The following is an 18037-nucleotide window of genomic DNA, read 5'->3' on the forward strand; positions in this document are numbered from 1 at the left end:
GGACTGACACAGTTTCAGTCTACTAGAACTTCTATGTTAAGCGGCTTTGACACAATCTTCATTGTAAAAGCGCTGTAGAAATACAAGAATTGGATTAAATTGAATTTTCAATGTCTCCTTAACCAAACCCACCTGAATCAGATCATCAGCTCATTAGAAGAGGCTGTAATGGTTGTAACAGACAAAGGAGACATCCAAAACAGGCAGTGTTGTTGGTCCTCCAGGAACGTGGTTGAGAAACACTACATTATATCATGTTTTCTCTTCAGCCGTAGCAGTAGAAAACTGCAGGCAGTTCAACAGAACAGTGATCCTTTATATAATCCAGTCATGAACTCTGAACATATGCTGTGTATTCATTTTTGTAAACACAATCTGTTTTGTTTGAATGAATAGAAACTATTTAAAATGAGTGATGTATACAGATGCAGTTGCAGAACAGAACATCAATTGTTAATCAGATCATTCATTTGTTTAATTTTTGACTCATTTCCCCTGCAACTCCTTTATTCTCGTTTAAGCATTAAGAAATAATAAAAACTTAATTTCAGTTTAAAAGGATAATTATATTAGAGTTATGATGATTGATAAGACCCATTCTAAGCAAGTTGCAAAATTTAAATCAGTAAACATGGCTTGGAGAACCCTCATTTAAATCATTCTGGTCTTTGTTCTTCCATCTATATGTCACTATTACAAGAAAAAGCATTGGGAAATGCTGAGACAGCTGTTTGTAACCTGACAACACAGTTTATTTTGGGTCAAAACCAATCAAAACACATAATCAATAGTAATTTAAAGTTGTGTACACTCTTTATAAAGCTTCGTAACACATCATAAGCAAGAAAACATGGATATTTGGCATGATATTGGTGATTTTATTTGGACCATCCCTTTCAGATCCTTCCAAAGATAACCTTACAGACAGTTACTAGGCCAACGGTGATACAAATAAAGGTCTTAATGAGTGGTTGGAAGCTGTGAGTGGTGGCTCTGGGGATATCTTTATGAAGAAGGAATTTTTATAGACGGCAGTGTTGAAATTTGCTCCGTTCTGTGGGCATTTAAAGCAGATGGCATGCTGATAGTAGTCAAGGTCTAGCTGAACACATGAAGGCGGCCAGCGCTCTTAAGAAAACCTGCAGTGGCTTCATGGGTTACATTTGGTAATGATTAAAGAGTGGAAGCATATGAAATTACCAGTTTGAGACCACTTTGGTTTTTACAGATTAGGTAGTCTCATCTATCTATGGTCTCTTAATAATTGTTTCCTATTTGGCTAAGTGTATGCTTATCTTTGCGGACATTTTTTTTCTGATTGCCTCCTCCATAAAAATGGAGTAATCCATCGCCCTGCCAATATGTTTTCTTTGAGCCCACAACCAAAAGCAACACATGTTTTACTTCTATCCCATTTCTGACTTTAGACGCATGATTCGTTTGCTCAAAAATGTCATGACTTACCTTCATCTCAGGATCCTACTGCAAAGGATTGAAAAAGTCTTTGTGATATTATCGATACAGCATGCGGTACTTCATAACACTGGGCCTGCACATCAAGTTTAGTGCTTATTCTCACATGATGTTAGCACAAAAGAAGTGCTGGAACCCATTATTTTATGTCCTGAGTGTGTTTTCAATCACTGCACTGTCAACTGGGAGCACACACCAGGAGGATTGTATGCTTTACACTGAATTCATTCTCAGGCCTTAGACTTATGTAGTCTCAATGAGATTTGACATGTTTGAGAAAGCCATAATACCCTCCTGCAAAGCTCTGAAGATCACAGACAGGCTAAAGTTTCAGTCTTTTATTTTTGCCGTTACTTAGATTTGAGCATTACTGTTTTTTCCCAGTTCTGGCTTTGTGTAACCAACAGACTGAATTTTAAGTTGTTTAGTTGTTCAGGCTCTCAATTTTTTTTTTTTTTTTTTTGTATTAGTTGATTAGTTGATTGTCATTGACGTCAAATGTGGCTTGACTGTGCTAAATGCTAATACGACCAAATGAGATTTCAGAGCTACAGTGAAGTTGAAACCTATCCTTTAGGTTTCACCCAAGATCTGCCAAGGCTAAACATTTAAGTTTGCTTTGAAAACAATTATCGATGCCCCATGGGCTTTGCACAGAAGCCAGGTATTATGTCAGTCTGTAACTATAGCTTACATGACTTACTCTTTGGAGTGCCAGTGAAAGTGGAAGCATAAAGTCAAGCATTCAGCTGTCACTTGCACTGTAATTAAGTACGCCCTGCTGCAATCGCCCTAGTGGGAACATCAGCCATGACCTCACTAATGCTTTTCCTGCATGTTTCTTAAGCTTTAACAATGGGTTCTGTCTAGATTCCACTTTTTTCCCAAAACCACTGAGCAATTATCTCATTCCTAAAGCTACCTGTCAGCCTTTACATATACAGTATTCCCAGATCTCCTTTCAGCCACTTGGATGGGGGTTTAGTTTGACCTTTTGTCAACATGAAGGATTGGGGCAGGAATTACACCAGAGAGCTGCATGAACGGTTAGTTGCATTATTTCTTCCCATCTATGTCATGCCAGACAAATCTCACTTTCTGCACACCATCATACTCATCATTCTCGTAAAGTTACTTTTAAAAGTTACAATATTGAGTTACTCCCACAAAAAAAAGTAATAAAAGTGCGTTACTTAGTTACTTTTTATGGAAAGTAATGCATTGTTAATTTTGAGTTACTTTTGTGTCACTTTTCCTTACCTGGTGGTACCCATGGTTTAATCTCTTTCAGAACTTGCAGGTGTTTTTTTTATCAAGAAGCTTTGCATTTAACAACCACCTATATAAGCTACACCTTTATTTTTCTTTAAAGAAATGTAGGATGAAATTATATTTTGAGAACTTTCTGAACCGAGAGCTGTGCTGTATATACAGAATAATGAAAGCATGCAATGTGTTTGGTACCTTTGAGTTGTCGTGAAACAGTTTGCGACTTTACTAACATACTGGATACTCCCTCTGACTTGAAATAAATTAATGTCCTTAGATATTCAGTTACTAGAACAGTACAGTGACTCATCTGCTGTAAAAAAAAACCTGATGATGGTGATGATGAGTGCAAGTCAACTGTCTGTTCTCTCGCAGTGTGCTCTCTCATCGAGTGTGTGCCTCCAGAGGCTTTCCCAGGCCAGCCGAGAGACATAGTCCCTCCAACATGCCCTGGATCTTCCGCGAGGCCTCCTCCCAGTGGGACATGCCTGGCACAGCTCTCTAGGTAGGTGTTCAGGAGGCATCCGAAACAGATGCCGGAGCCACCTCAGCTGACTTCTCTCGATGTGGAGGAGCAGTGGCCCTACTCCGTGCTGCTCCCGGGGGGCAGAGCTCCTCACCCATCCATAAGGGTCCACCCAACCACCCTTCGAAAGAAACTCATTTCAGCCGATTGTATCTGAGATCTTGTCCTTTCGGTCATGACCCAAAGCTCATGACCATAGCTAAGAGTAGATTGACTGGTAAAGGCTTTGCCTTTCGGCTCTGCTCCTTCTATACCACAACGGACTGGTACATCGACTGCTGCTGCACCAATCCGCCTGTCAATCTCACCTTTCATCCTTCCCTCACTCATGAACAAAATCCAAAGAAACTTGAACTCCTCCACCTAGGATAAGGTATTTCTCCTAACCTGGAGATGGCAAACCACCTTTTTCCGGTGGAGCACCATGAACTTGGAGGTGCTGATTCTCATCCCAGCTGTGTCACACTCGGCAGCAAACCCCCCCCCAGTGCATGCTGAACAGAATTGGCTACAAAGGGCAGCCCTGCTGGAGTCCAAAATGCACTGGAAACAAGTCTGACTTATTGCTGGCAATGCGAACCAGACTTCTACTCTGTTCATACAGGGACGCGATGGCCCTTAACAGAGCGTCTCTGACCCCATACTCCCTGAGCACCCTCCACAGAATGCCAAGAGGGACACGGTCGAATGCCTTCTCCAAGCCCACAAAACACATGTGGACTGGTTGGGAATACTCCTATGAACCTGCAGGGGAAGCCGTAAGGGTCCAGTGCATTGTGGAACGGGTGGTGGTCAAAGGTTAGAACCACTAAAACTCAATCATTTGGCACAGAAACTGGCTCTTTGGTCATAAAGCCAATTAAGCCAGGTAAAAAGTAACTTGCAATATGTTTATTTTTTTAATGTAACTCAAGTAATATGACTTATTTTGAAAAGTAATGTGTTACAGTATATTACTCGTTACTTAGGAAAAGTAATCTTTTTACGTAGCGCACATTATTTATAAAGCTTTACAACCAACGCTGTGGATGACAAATAGATGCCTAGGTTGTTGGCATCAAATCGATTTGCATTTCTTTTACATGTTTTTCAATGTGTTTTTGATGTTGTTTTAACATTAAGATGCCCACTGGGTTTTATCTAAACTGGGATCTGAATATCTTCATATGACAAACTTTCATGTGCAATTACTTCATTTAGTTTTAGGGGGGAAATGAAGCATCAACTGGTGAATGATAACCCTAACTTAAACACAAAATGAATGCTGCATAGTTTCATCCCTTTAAGTGACCAGGGCATGGTCTTGTCCTGTCTTCCTTTTATCACTCTTACTTTCATCTTTACATAGCTCCTCTGTGAGACCTTAGACCAGTATGGCTCATGTGTTGCATCCCTCCACAGCAATAGATGTGCATGTAGCAATAGTTGTAGCAACTCACTGGACTGGGTAATTCAATACTCCCATTTGCACTTCCCACAAGTTGGAAGCCCCTGCTTTCAGAATCTTTTCATAATCGTCATGAAGCACCACCAAGAGGGAAATCAAGTGGAAAATGTCTTTTACTAGCAGTTATCAGGAGGGACACTGATGGGGAGAAAAGGGGCACAGAGTTCATAGTGCCTAGAGTCTTGGACGGCACAACATAGTAAAGTCTGGGGTAGTAGTAAACCCCCTCTTTAACCTCTGCATACAGCCCAGAATCTGTAGCGATATCACTGGCAGTGACTATTTGGCTGTCGAAGTTATGAATTCAAGAAAAGCGTAATCCTTGGACTACTATCCTTTTCCTTGGACTATTTCAATTCAATTCAGCTTTACATAAATGGTCATAGTAACTGGAACAGTGTGGTTCAGGTTTTAGTGTTTAAGTTCAGTTCAGTTTAGCTCAGTTCAGTGTGATTTATTCATTACTGAGAGTTCAAACACTGAAGAGCCAATTCATCAATGAGTAGCTCTACCAATCCTGAACCATGCGAGGCAGTGGCGACAGCGGAGAGGAAAAAAAAACTTCACCTGATGGGAGTGAAGAAAAAAAACCTTGAGAGAACCAGACTCAGTTGGGCACGACCATTTTAATTTCTCCGCTGGCCAAAAGTCTTGTGCAGAGCTTCATTCGCCGTGGTTTAGGCAGGACCCCTTGAACCTTGTAATGCAGTTGAGCAATTTATATGGACTATATTTCTCGGCCAGGTTCTTGAAGCTTATGAGGACACTCTGAAAAGCTGGTACTAGAGAAGCATTGATGACACAAAATTATTTCCTATACACTACCAAAAGTTTTTTTTTTTATCCTGCACTATCAACAGTTGACCCTGGGTTTACCATGGTGATCTCATAGTTAAGAGAGAGATGTGATGCATCTCTCCTTCCACCACAAAATCAGTTAAATCTTCAACTAATTTGACCAACCATTGCATCCTTCTACTTTTGGAGCCACAATATTGGTAGTGGTTTGAAATTGGCTTCTGAAGAAGCACTTAAACTGAGTTAATAGTCACATATTGTATGCTAATTATACTAATGATGACATGCCATCTGGTTTTACGTCACTCTTGGCTTCTGGAAGACTAATTAACCCACTGACCAGGCCTCAGGGTGTGCTTGCCTTAATGCCAAGGAGCAGAACCAGGTGCATACAATACTTCCATTCTATGAACACCAGCAACAGTCAAGATATTCAGTGTTTTCTATTTTCCATACCTGCTAATAGAGTCTATGTTTAAAGATGGCTATCATTTAGGATAACTTTGGACGCACATGGTCACGTTCCCTAATAGAAACACTCCAGTGAATCACAAAACCTTTAGGAAACATGGTACAGTACTTCCACCCGCAAAGTCTATATTGAATCATGATGTTACGTAGCACGTTTTTCCACTTTCTATTATTACCTACAGATTATTGGCCCCAGCGACTACTTGTTTTACAGCCCTTAAGGGCAACATCCCAGAATCAGCATGGAACAAAGCCAAGAGGTTGTTTTTATATTTATTACCTCTGCGTTTGAGTATGGAACATGCTCCCTCTTAAAGCTGCACCTGTGAGGAAAGCTCAGCCTGTATTTAGGTCTTTCCTGTCTAACTGGCCAGAAAGGAAACAGCACTGACCCGCTAGCACTTTTTCATCTGGATCGTACCTTGCTGTCAGAAATGGGTGGTGGATGATGTAAATGCATGCTTGTCTGTTTCTGCAACCACAGACACGTGCTCTCTCAGTTAATGCATTGTTTGCCAGCAGACTTGTGCATGACCAATGTTTGATCACAAGTCGCCCAGAAATTGCTGAGTGCATGGATTGTGTTTGCAGTTTAAGTGCGTGAAGCTGGAAAGCATTGTCGTTGAATCCACTGTCACACTCACTTAAGTGTAGACTGAACGCAGGTCTGGTAGAGTCTTTAAAGACCTTTTATAAGAGATCTTCTTCTTTTTTTGGGTGAGTGCAGTCTTTTAGAGGCACAAGAGACAGATAAGAGTTTTCCCCAGGCTATTTTAAACACATGCTTGTAGTACATTTGAAGTGTTTGCTTGACGTGCTCATAAATGTTCTGGAACAAACAATGGGGATATTATTGGTATCTTGACACCTTTTTTATGGGGTTCACCTGTCATGCTCCCTGTTAGAAAGAAAAAACAAGTCTATGGTGGTTTGCCGGTCTTAGCTAATTCAAGCTGTTGAGGAAGTGCCCAAATCACTGTTCACAGCGCTTGTCATATATCACAACTTTTCTGTGTTTTCAATCACATAACACGTACAGTATTTTAAGTTTCAGATATTTAAATATCTTAAATAAGTACAAGGGGAAAAGATATGTATTATTAGTAAAATACAAACTGATGTCTATTGGAGACAGCACAGATAATAACTGTATGTTTAATGTAATCTGACAATTTGCTTTATTCACACACTATTAATTAAATTGGAACATTTAGGCCCAATCCCAAATCTGTTTTTGTAACCCATACCCCTTCCCCTTTGGCCCTTAAAAACGAGTGTTAAGAGAAAGGGCTTCAAATTTTAGCCCTAAGAATTGGGACAGCACTACAGCACCTGCACACATCATCATATATCATCGCAATCTCTTGCTTCATATGAGATCAGGCGATCACGACTGCTGTAGTTATTCCAGTTGTGTTATTTTTTTAGTATTTATCTTATATTGTATATAATCTTATGTATATTATCAGAAAATCACTGAAGGCATATTGTAACACGGAGAGTGACACTGACAACAGAGGTGAGGATCCACATGTAGGTTTATTCAGGTAGTCAGGCAAGCAATGGTCAACACAGGTGCAAACAGACGTATGAAGGCAAATCCAGAATCATAGTCACTATAACAGGCGTAAGGTCAACAGGCAGGCAGCAGGCAGGGAGAAGGGGACAAGAATACAAGGCTAGGGTGAACACACGGAGAAACTCTTCAAGCTTAAGAGAATTAGGATACCCCTATCCCTTGGCGGGAACATGCAAAATGAGGGATAGGGGTAAGGTGAAGGGCTAAGGGGTAGAATTTGGATTGCGATTGAAGTCTATTCTTCTCCCAGATAAACTGCTGCTTACTTTAAAGTATTTCAAGAGACGTTGATGAAATGATGTGCTATACATTCACAGCTCTCCCCACTGCAGCGCAGATTAACCTTGTGATTATTAAGCTGTTTACAAGACTACATGGTAACACTTTACAATAAGGTTCATTAGTTAATGCATTTACTAACATGAACTAATCATGAACAACACATGTACAGCATTTATTAATCATAATTGAACATTTACTAATGCATTATTAACATTCAAGTCCATGCTTGTTAACATTAGTTAATGCACCATGAGTTAACATGAACTAACAATGAACAACTGTATTTTCATTAACTAACGTTTACTAACATGAACAAATGCAGTAGTAGATGTATTGTTCATTGTTTGTTCATGTTAGTAAATGCATTACTTAACATTAACTAATGAACCTTATTGTAAAGTGTGACCGACTACATATGGTCTTGTATGGTCACATGTATTTGCGAATCAAAAGATTAGATAATTCAGAATACTGTATATTAATGACAATTTGAGTAATTGCAAAAAAAGAAGCAAAAACCATGGTTTTGCTATTATAATTGCTATAACGCTGCATGTTCAGCTGAAGAATTTAAAACTGTCATGGGAAAGGCTTAATTTAGCAGTTTCTTGACACCTTTTTTATGGGATACACCTGTCACGATCCCTATTAGAAGGAATAAAGAGCAACAAAGCAGCCCAACCTCAAAGGCCTGGCAAGCTACCACAACATTTTAAGTAATTTTTGTCACCAGTTTTTTTGGTTTAAAATATAATTTGTTGAAGCGAATAGCAAAGAAAATTCCAGTAGTTTGATATCATTTGTGTTTTAAACATGCTACATTAGTAACTTCTCAGCATGCTCAGAAATTTTCTAGTGCACCTTTGACACCATTTTTTTTTTGTGTGTGGGATTCACGCTTTTGCTGTTTTTTTATTTATTTGTTTATTTTTGAAGTCTAATCGTACTTGAATTTTTGTAATGAAGCAAAGCAGTGAAGCAAATATGATTACAGTATACTTTGACGTAATGTGTTCCCAAACAAAATTAGCAATGCCCTCTTCATAAATTTATACCATACTCACACAAATATTTCATTACAAATACAAAATGATCTCTTAGAAACTTGTGATTTTGACTATGAGTGAAATCACCTAATAGCTCAGGACTTCTGTCGCATTGTGTAAACATTTTCAATGAGTTTTTTGTTGATTATTATCAACCAAATGTTACTTCATACATTTGAAACAACCTATATGTTGTGAGGCCGTCAAATAATAAGTAGGCAGGTTTTATTCTCTCGTTTTATTTTTCCTTTACATCCAAATTTATCACAAAATGCCTTCATTTCTCTCTGGAAATCCAAATCTGTATTTCATCCCAGAGTTTGAGGAGAGTGTGGTATAAAAAATGAAAAGATTTACCAAGCAAAAGGTTGAGCCGTGAATTTTCTCATGAAAGCAGCTCTTTCATCAGCGTTTGCCACTGGTAAAACCACAGGCTCTTAAATAAAATTATAAATAGTCTCTGGCAGCACTTCCCGATGTTTTCACTAGGGCACATATGTGTTTAGACTTTTATTAGAACTATTTAGCATTTCATAGTTTTGATTGAGTGGAAAATCTCCAGCGCTTTTTGTAAACGCTTTTAAACTTTCAGGAGTGTAAGCCAACACCTCAAGGGTGTTTTCGAAAGGTGTGTTCATCCCGCAGACCTGCTCAGTGGCCCGTTTTGAAACCAGAGCCCTATTTACAGATTGAGCTCTGTAGTTTATCGACTTGGAATAAACCCCCTACTGACGTCTGAGGTTTAATAATCAAGGGCTTTGTACTCTGGAATTGTGTTTATCCGTTATATAATTGCACTTTTCCGAATGGAACAGATGTGTAAAGTCCTACAGCGTTTGTGCCGCAGTTTCTTTGAACACGAACAAAAGGAATTTTGCTTTACATTTGACAGCTGTGTAATTGTAAACCCCCGTCTTACAAAAGCCATGCCAGTTTATAGTCTGCGCTGTGTAGCTAAGGAATGTCGTGGGATGTTTATTTGGTCATGCAAAGTCTTGCCTTTTGGATAAACAACTCAACCCCCAACCCATGGAAGTTAGTCCAAATCTTTATACGTGTATGTTGTGATAATGTAGTTGATTCTGTTATTGCTTACATGTACATAAATATCTAAACCAGACATAACCCAGGAAGGTCCTTCTTTGCTAAACAAATTTGCCAATTATACCGCAATAACTGAGAGGTCTTGTTTAGGATTCAGCATAAACATGATAAACAAGAACATTGAACATTTCCAGCCTTCCAAAGTCTGTTGATTTACAAAACTCTGGGGAAATCTTTATATTAACTAATATATCTATGCTTTCTTCCTGGTTGAACAGGAAGTTTGTTACACAAACCATGTGCATCTGAAGTAATTTTGAGCTCAAATATAGATATATAAATAAGACAAGCAAAAAGTATTGTTTTGTATTAAAAAAAAAATAAGTCAAAATTGTGGTTTTCCTTTTTCAGTTTAACATAACGGCAGTTTTGCAGATGAATTTATTATTATTTTTAACTAGTTTTTAGAAAAACAATTACTTTTAACTTATTATTCCTGATAACAAGATATTTTTTATTTTTTAAGAAATTTTTACTGATTGAAGATTTAATTTTTTGTGTAACGGTCACCAGCGATCTAGCCTGTGCAGATCGCTAACGGAATACAAATCAGCTTTTTCGCAAACTACATCCACCATTACACAAACTACATATCCAGTCATGCACCACTCATACGCACCTGTTCCTCATTAGGTAGATTACACACACTTCCAGCTGGGACCTGCTCATGATATGATAGATGGGCTTTAAATAAAATGAACCTTGTTTATCTGTCAAATTAACATTACGACCCGTTTTCTTGCCTTTCCGTTGCCGACCTTCGCATTGTTAGCTTGTTGTTTATATTGTTAAATTGACTGGATCGACCACTCGCCTGCTTTTTGACCTTTCTTTTAGATTTGCCTGCATGTTACTGTTTGCTCTTGATTGTGATCATTGCCTGCCTGACCATTCTCTTTATAATAAATCCTTCATTTTGATCCACAACTCAATTGTCAGCATCTTTAATGTGACATATTGGACTAGAAACTAAACAAAAACTATAAGTTAGAAAAGCATAATTTTTGCACTGTAAAAATTTTGTCTTTGCATTTTTTAATGTTCAACATGTAAAAGAAATTCCACATTTACAAATATACAATAAATGACTAAAATAAAATAACAAAACAAAAAAAGGTCACATTTTAAAAGGTTAATTACTGGAGTGGTACCTTGTCAAAAGGTACAAATCTGTACATAATCCATATTAATACCTCAAAAGTACATATTAGGACCTAAAAAGTGTTTCTCTTAAAATCTGTTGGTACCAATATGGACCTTTCAAGTACAAATGTGTACCTTTTGAATAGGTAACACCCCAGTGACAGCTTGCGTACCTTTATTTCTGCGAGTGTACAGAGGCAAAATTATCATATTAAATATTATTTACAAAGTCCCCATAAAATGTCAGTCTTATGTGTTTTTTTTTACTATAAACATTATGTAATGTTGTAGTTAAACAAGTCACAAAGAAAATTTTGCAAATTAAGAAAATTTACTTTTTACTTTACTTTATTTAATTTAATTTATGTTTTCTTGCAATATTTGCTTGAATATAATTGTATTATCTTTCAGATTCTAAATATGTTTGGTGAAAAAAGTATTATTTTAATAAATATATCAGTTTAATAAATCTTTTGTTTAAATGCACCAAAATACATTGCCTATATTCCTTGAGAAATGAATACAAATATTCTTAAAATCACCATATGAATAGAAGTTCCCCTATCGATCGAGTAAATCAAAAGATAATAATAATATAATAATAATTATATCTTTTTCATAAAAGTGTCATTTTCATGCCAGGCTTGAAAGGAGGTGATGTCACTTTGTAAATAAACATTATTGTTTTGCGCACATACTGTATGGCTCTGTAGTCCAGTGGTTCTCAAAGTTGGGGTCGGGACCCCCCGAGGGGTCGCAGCTTGGGGGACAATGAAGGGGGGTCGTCTGGTGATTTCCAAAAATCTATTTGTTTTTATTTAACCATAAAAATTGCCATATTTTATCCATAACCTACTGAAAAAATAGTAGTTTATAGTTACTATATACTAATACTATATAGTTATTGTAGTAGCTAATAGTTTCCTTGTTCTATTGGTTTATGACCCCTGGGGTGATAACATTATATTAAAGACAGCAACAGCGTCAGATGTAACAGATTGATTTTATAACACCAAGTTAAGCTTTCTGGCACATTTACAGCACTGACATCCATAAAAAAATTAAACCAAGAATAGACTTGGGTCTATTGGTGTGTGTGCACCATTTCATGTAAGGTTTCTGTTTTTATAACCACCTTAGAGGATATTGGGGGTCGCGAGTCATTGGCATTGTTGTTTTGGGGGTCGCGGGCTGAAAAATTTGGCAACCCCTGCTGTGGTCCACAATCTGTTGTTAAATATTAGCTTACAAATTAAATTTTTTAGTTTTCAAAAGCCCCTAAAATGCTGTTTTCGCAAAAAGTAACAACCAAAATGCCCTTTAAAGCTAGCCTTTCTCTTTCAATTCATTAAAAATGACTATATTCACGATGAAGAATCATGCCTATTTTATTGTTAACTGGATTTTGGTTTCAGTCTACTTAGTCCTCTTAAGCATCTGTTAAAAATCACGTTTCGCATCACCAGATCTGCCGAAAGTTTTCTTTGGCAAAATGTTAATTAAGAGGAAAGGCATGTTTCCTCTTTTGATTGAGTCCTTGTGGCTTTAAACTCACTCATTGAAATCAGTTAAATTTATAGTCTCAACATATAATGTTTCTACCAAGGAGTAGGTGAGGCTTTTAATGAAGAAACCAGAAGGCCTTTCTGCCACAACAGAATGTTAGTGTGTTAAGGGTTCGTTTGCTCTTGAAATCGAACGAGTCTGGTTTTTTTAAACGGTAGAATGAAAACCAAATGTACTACATGAAACATGGCTCATTCTCTCAGTGTCTGCTTTTGTTGATGGTCTTTTTTCAAAGAGATTGTATAGCTAACAAGAAACAGGTATTTTAAATGGAGATGCTCAAGATCATTGATTTCTCATAAATCATTGTTAACATATGGATCGAATAAGTTTCGCATTGGTACATTGACAAATAACCCTGTGTAATGTGGGCAGGACAAAGTTGCATAAGTACAAAGGCTAGATATTTGTGAAAACAAAACAAAGCCAAATAAAATATCTGTCATCATATTTTGCACATCAAGCGTTAGCTGACAACACGTCCCCTGTGTGGATTCATCATCCTCTGGATCCAAGAAGCATGTGCAAGCTTTGGTGGATGACAGAAAAGAAAAGCTTATTTTATAGCTATGAAATGCAGTAAAATTCTGTTTGAATTAGAGCTCTGTGAAACACTAGCATATTGAGGAGTCATTTAAACAGCATTGCTAATTGGTCTGGCCAATACAGGATATAAAATACAGAGTTTTAGCTAGTTTGATAGTTTTTTCGTTGTTATGAAAAGCACAAAAATATATATAGAGCTCAACAAGTCTACATAATTGAATACACCCCATTTTGAAAATGAATAGTTCTATTCATTTCTCAGTGAGTATAATGTATTTTGGTGCATTTAAACAAAACCAATTTATTAAACAAATATATTTATTGAAATAATATTTTAGTCATCAAACAAATTTAGAATTGTAAAGACAATACAATTAAATTAAGCAAAATATTGCAAAAATGTTTTACAACCTACAAAATGTAAACACATTTTTAAATATTTTTTGCTTCTCTTCATTTTTCCTTTTTTTAATAAATTTGGCTGTACTCGTTTTTGGTTATTTGTTCGATAAGCTCCAGATTTGGCTTTAGTACTGACTAATCTAATGTATATGCACAGATATAATATTGTATAGCTTCCTATTAAAAATATGAATTTAAAAGATAAGATTTGTGAGGGCTGTACTAATATATGCTAAGCACTGTATTATTATTATTTTTTTATTATGTTTAATTTGTGTAAATGTCCTAAATAAGCTTGAGAAAGTTTGACTTTGGACATAAAACAAATTGTAAAAGGTACATATTTGTTCATTTATATTATTAGTATTAGCATTAGCATCATGCACAAAAAAATGCTTTCTCTCTTCTGTAGTTACATTGTGTACTAACACTGACAGAAAATGAAAAGTTGATATTTCAAATGTCGATATGGCTAGGAACTATCATTAGCGAGTCTAGTAGTCTAAAGGAGGCGTGTCAAACTCAATTCCTGGAAGGCCGCAGTCATGCACAGTTTAGTTCCAACCCTAATTAAACACACCTGATAAAACTAAATCAGTCCTTTAGGCTTGTTTGAAACCTACAGGTAAGTGTGTTGGAGCAGGGTTGGAACTAAAGTGTGCAGGGCTGTGGCCCTCCAGGTATTGGGTTTGACATCCCTGGTTTAAAGGCAGATTTATACTTCTGCGTCGAGAGATTGCCATGACCCATGTGCCTGCCTTGCGCATAATCATGCGTTTATACTTCTGCATGCTGTTTGTACAATGACACTTCCGCTAACTGGCTGTGGGATTTTATGTTCCTCTGTATCAAGTTTCTTCGCGGGTGTGTGTGTTTTTTTTTTTCTGAACACTACATTAATGTAAAAGTAGCTTAAACTCACTCATTCAGAGGTGGAAACTAGTAAACGTGCAACATCTTTAATCATTAGGTAAACATAAAATAAGTTTCCACCTTCACAGGACTCGACACCTGTAAACACTCGCTCCATCAGGCTGGCCGCTCTCAGCATGGCCCAAACTCGTCACAGCTACCAAGCCAACCAATCACAGAGCTTGTGCTATGCGTCTTTGCAACGTGTAGTTAAATTTTTTGAGAGGTGCACGTCAGCCATAGCGAAGGCTTTGCGACTGCATGAATAATGCGCCAGAGCATATGCGTGTAGTAAGTATAAATCAAACTTAATCCAATATAATGATTTATGCTAAGCTAAGCTAAAAGTGTCACACTAGACCCAGAGATTGTCTGATTACCAAAAATTGTAAAGCTCAACTTTTTAAGGAACTGTAAAAAGATTTAAATTTTTTAAGGTCAGCAAACAACAAAGTTTGTAGTGCCACTTGTTAGCATTATAATTTGAAGCCCTATTAATTTATGCCGTAAAATAAAATGTAAAAAAAAAAAAATTATAAGCTGGTATTAACCACAGACCTTATATCAGACATTTAACCAAAAACTATCTCTATGTGCCTTGAATCAAAGTGTTAAAATGCTAGTTTCTGCGGTTAGAGCTACAAAACAATCAAACATGTCATCCCTGCAGCCCTATATTTTACAAAAACATAATTAAGACATATAAAATAAATATAGTTTGTAGGATTAATGTCTACTCCACGAATGAAAACAAGCCCCTTACGATCACTTGTTTTCCTTTGCTCTACAGTCCATATGATCAGTGCCGTTTGTCTTTCTGTTTTCATTTTGCAAGATGAATGTGTCAGATCCTGCCAGGCATGATCTTTAACCTTTCGCAAGCATCCTGGATCAGACATCAGTGGATTCCTGACTACTACAGACTCGTGGCACCAGTTGCCAGTGAGGTCATCAGCTGGCGGGTTCAGGACCCCTCACCCCTACTGACTCACACAGTGTAATCAGAGATGACCTGTTGTGTTTTCCACCGCTACCCTCCATTATTATCTTCAAATATATGGCAGGTCAAACTTAACTTACAGCCCAGGCTCTGACCCCAGTCTACAGGTCATCAACACAGTTTAGTTTTTGTTATTCCTGCTCTTTTTCCCAGCTCTCTCAAAGCTGATTCTGTTTCCTCAGTCGGAAATCATGTCAGATCTCCTGTGGCTCATGTGAATTTTGTTGTTTCACTGATTGCATTAACATGCACAATCACTGGTTATGCTTTGCAATCCCTTCAACATTCTTCTTTTATTACGGAAATAGTTCCCCAAATATGAAAATATTGTAATTTGCTCTCCTCTTACTTGTTCCTCTCTTCTGTTGAACACAAAAGAAGATACTTGTAAAAATATTGAAAACCCAGACATTGAATTACACAGTTTTTCCCTATAATGCCATTAGCTACAAGCTTCCATCTTCTTTTGCGTTCAACAATAGTAAGCAACTAGTGGCCTTAACCACTAGGTTCTTAGATTAAAACAATAAGTTAAATGTAATTATTGTGCTATTTACATATTGTATTCCACAACATTTATGCTATTGGGACATGGGTAGGCCCACACAGAATCTCCATGCACAGAATTCCACAGATTTTTCACAGATTTTCCGCAGATTTTTAGCCCATTCTGAATTCTGTTTATTTACTTGAGTAAATGTGTGTATATCTATATTTATTCTGTTTTTTTTTTAAATAATTACAATAATATTATTGACTAATATGAAAATGTTTGTCTAATTTATGTTCAGTGCAGTTTGTACAGTAATATTTTCTGTCTTTTAGTAGATATATTATGTGAGATAATTGCTTCATTTATAAAATAAAGTGAATCTAATTGGATTGGCATTTTAAACATTAAATAAAAGTTATATTTTTAAAATTTATTATTTTTTTTATTTAGCATATTTAGGTTTTAGTTATGAAACTCCCAAAAAAATTCAGCATAAATCCACAGATTTTTACCAAAATACTCAGCAGAAATAGCCAAAAACATCTGCAGATTCCGTCTGGCCCTAGTCATGGGTAAGGTTAGGAGTTTAAAATTCCTAAAATTTAAATGTAAGTACATAGTAATGAAGGCCTCTTAATTTAAAGTGGGACCAAACTTTTCATATTTGGATAAACTATTGCTTTAATCAAAGCCTAGATTTGTATTGAAACTTGCGACCTTAGTTGGCAGCGATGGTTTTCGGAATCGCACCCCAGGTTTAAGCTACCAGGCCTGTTGCTATGACAACAACTCTCAGGTAAGTTTTTAAGAACGAAACGGTCCTGCATCGTTTCAAATTTTCAATAACCAAATCCAGCTAATTGAGTAATCCACTAACTAAGAACCCCTGAACTGTATTTGTGCCACATGGTGTTTCATTACAAAGTGACATCACAATCTAATGCTCTGGCATGCAATATATAACATATTGTTTTTGTTTGTATGCGAAACTAAATCAAAAAGGAAAGCTTGTTCATTTTTAGCACATAATTTTCATGTAATGTGTCAAACTTCTCTTCAACAATTGTAACAGGCCATGGATTTGTATGTATTTTTCTTACGTTATCCAGTGTCTGGCTTCTAGTTGTAAATGTAATTTATTAGCAGTGGGTTTGGTTTGGAAACATGTTCTCAGCCAAAGTCTTATTAAATGAACCACTCATCATTAACCATAAATCAGCGTGCTTGCCGAATGGGTGTGAAATCAGTCACGAAATATGGCCCTTACACATTCAAGATCTATATGTATCAATCTGTAATGCTATCAAAACACACTGGGAATCCCACAGCACCAAGCACTCATCTTGTCGCTGTTGTCTGTTTTTACAGAGATTTTATTGTTTAAATTTTATTATTAGTTTGCAAGTTTAAATTACTCATTGACTTAATTTATTCTTGTTGGTCAACAACTTTGAACAGTAACTAGAACTCCTAAAGAGATGTTCTTTCCAGCAGTGCCTCCTTAAAATAATTGAAAAAACTAATTAATAACAGTCATCCCAATCTAATAAAACAGTCGTCCCCTTTCAGAGAGAGATTAACTCCCTGAATACCCCCAAGTTATTTACTCCCATTTGCGCAGTGTTTCTTCAGCGGGGAGCCAAGATTAGTCTCAAAGGAGGATGCTGTTGGCGGCTCCCGAACTGCAGGGGGCTTCCACTTGGCATGTTTATCACAGCTCTCTGCCTGCGGTGTTGCAAGCCAGGCTACTGTCAAATCTCAAGCTCCCCATGCCTCCAAAGATAACAGGCCCCTGCACCTCCTCTGCTGGTCTCCTTGGGTTAACTAACCTGCCTCATGCAGTGATCTGGAGCGAAGACCCATTCTTGGTGCACTTTGGTAGCATTTAAAGTTGGCCTGTGCTAACATCACTATAAACCAACAAACGAATGGGTTTTCCAAACCTCATATTTAAGCTCATTATCCCAGCAGCACACAATG

The 18037-nt window shown here is 37.1% G+C and overlaps 1 protein-coding gene across 2 annotated transcripts in view; it reads left to right on the top strand.

The window, feature by feature from the left end:
- Positions 1-18037, top strand: part of p3h2 (prolyl 3-hydroxylase 2) — a 91952-nt gene that overhangs the window by 21511 nt on the left and 52404 nt on the right. The window contains exon 2 of one of the 2 annotated variants that reach the window (XM_073937883.1): positions 3118-3247. The exons of the other annotated variant lie outside the window; for it this stretch is intronic. The gene's annotated coding sequence lies outside the window, so the exon portion shown is untranslated. The remainder of the gene's footprint in view (positions 1-3117; positions 3248-18037) is intronic. 2 annotated transcript variants of the gene reach the window in all.

Source organism: Danio rerio, chromosome 22, assembly GCF_049306965.1.
Source record: "Danio rerio strain Tuebingen ecotype United States chromosome 22, GRCz12tu, whole genome shotgun sequence".
Lineage (NCBI taxonomy): Eukaryota > Metazoa > Chordata > Actinopteri > Cypriniformes > Danionidae > Danio > Danio rerio.